Source organism: Apium graveolens, chromosome 4 (genome assembly GCF_009905375.1).
Source record: "Apium graveolens cultivar Ventura chromosome 4, ASM990537v1, whole genome shotgun sequence".
NCBI classification, from domain to species: domain Eukaryota; kingdom Viridiplantae; phylum Streptophyta; class Magnoliopsida; order Apiales; family Apiaceae; genus Apium; species Apium graveolens.
In genome coordinates this window covers 123754359-123756533 of record NC_133650.1, presented here as the reverse complement: position 1 = coordinate 123756533, position 2175 = coordinate 123754359, and the positions used below count along the sequence as shown (strand labels likewise).

Below are 2175 nucleotides of genomic sequence, written 5' to 3'. Positions count from 1 at the left end.
GTTCACATACTGAACAGATTCATTAACAAGAGAACACTGATCCGTAGCATGAGAACCTGCACAAAGCTCACAGACCATAGCTATCTGATTGACTCCATAGGTGGCTAGAGAATCGACCTTCATAGACAGCGCTTGGAGCTGCGCTGCAATAGTTGTAGTTGTATCAACTTCCAGAATACCTGCTACCTTCCCAGGCATCATTCTTTGAGTTGGGTTTTGATGCTCATTTGCAGCCATAGTCTCAATAAGATTATAAGCCTCAATATAGCTTTTGGCCCACAAGGCGCGTCCAGCTGCTACATCGAGCATAGGCCGAGATTGGGCCCCCAAACCATTATAGAAACCAGTGATCACCATCCAATCAGGCATTCCATGATGTGGACACTTTCTCAACATTTCCTTGTAGCGCTCCCAAGCTTCGCACATAGATTCTGAAGGTTGCTGCGCAAACTGAGTAAGAGCACTCCTCATAGCCGCAGTCTTAGCCAATGGATAAAACTTCACCAGAAACTTTTGTGCAAGATCTTGCCAAGTAGTGATAGACCCAGCTGGTTCAGAATGTAACCAGTCTTTATCCCTCAGTGAGAATGGGAAAAGCCTCAGCTTGATAGCCTTATCAGTCACACAATTATATTTGAAAGTACTACAGATCTCGACAAAATTCCTTATGTGCATGTTGGGGTCTTCAGTCGCAGCACCTCCGAAAGAAACAGAATTCTACACCATCTGAATAGTGCCCGGCTTGATTTCAAAGTTATTGGCCTCAATAGCCGAGTGCATGATGCTAGACTGAATATCATCAATTTTAGGCCGAGAAAAGTCCATAAGAGCTGGATCTGCCGGAACTATACGATCACCCATGATTACTGGCTCTTTCTGCTCACTTCCTGAATCCGAATCTTCAAATTCTATCGTCTCCGGAATATCAAGAACTTCGTCTGTCTCCTCAGCCGTATCTAAAGTCCTCTTGCGAGTATGACAACGTGTTTGCATAAACGATCGCTAAGGTACCTGAAACACAACCGAAAACAATAAGTAACATGCCTTAATCACTGAGTCCTAATGACCACTGATGGTAAGTACATAAACTAAACAAATACGCCGAGTCCCCGAAAACGGCGCCAAAAAGTTGTTAGGGCGAAAACATGCGCTAATAATACAAGCAAGTATACGCGTACGCAAGTAATATAGAATACTTTCTAGTTCGTTCCCATAGAGACTCAGACTAATTATGTTCAATTACACTCACTCACCAATGTATGATTACTTCTCAATGTTAAAACAATAACACTTAGAATTGATTAACTAACTATTAACTACAATTAACTACGAGAATTAAGCACTTAATTAACACTTGAATTAACAATATTAAAATATACATGAGATCACAACTTCATTACTACTTCCTTCAATAGTCATTGTTATTACCCTTAGCATGCAACAGTGATGATATTAATCGAACAACACGAAACTGATAAAAGCCAACTTTCATTGTACTAATACCATTCTACCAAACATCCACAATTAAGATAGAAGTTGAATAGGCATCAATTATGTTGAGTCCCAATATGTCTACAGAAATTGACAACATAACGATTTAAGCACTGTTAGGAATATGTGTATTAGTTTGATGATAAGTTAAACAAAACACTTAAGTAGAAATCTAGTGTTTGTAGCCTCAACGGATAAGACCATCTTTGCTATCCGTTGAAGGAGCATCTTTACTTAGCAATAAGTTTAGTATTGTAGCACATTTTATTCTCTGGATTCAAGTTGTAATTCTTAGATGTTATAGGAAATTATCAGTCATGTTGACTACTAGTGGATATACAAATAGGAGGGCTAATTGTAAATATTTCATGCCTTGTAATTTTGTATAAGTGAAGAAGTATCAACTGATATTGAAGATCTTCAACGGATAAGAAACAAAGCTTCAACGGATGTCTCCAAAGCATCAACGGATAATATCCATCAACGGATAAGTGCTTCAACGGATAAAGACTTCAACTGTTAATGCATCAACGGATAAAGCTTCAATGGATAAAGCCTCAACGGATAAGGCATCAACGGATGAAAGCTTCAACGGATGCTTAGTTCAATAGCAGTTGATAGTGACAATTCATAAGCTGACAGAGACCCATGGGTTGACAGAGACAAACTGGAATGTGGCAGCCT

At 39.3% G+C, this 2175-nt stretch overlaps 1 non-coding gene across 1 annotated transcript; it reads left to right on the top strand.

Moving 5' to 3' along the window:
- The first annotated feature begins 367 nt into the window (after positions 1–367).
- LOC141722136 (small nucleolar RNA R71) lies at positions 368–474 on the top strand. Its single transcript, XR_012575165.1, has one exon. It is a non-coding gene; the product is annotated as a small nucleolar RNA R71 (small nucleolar RNA).
- Positions 475–2175: the final 1701 nt, after the last annotated feature.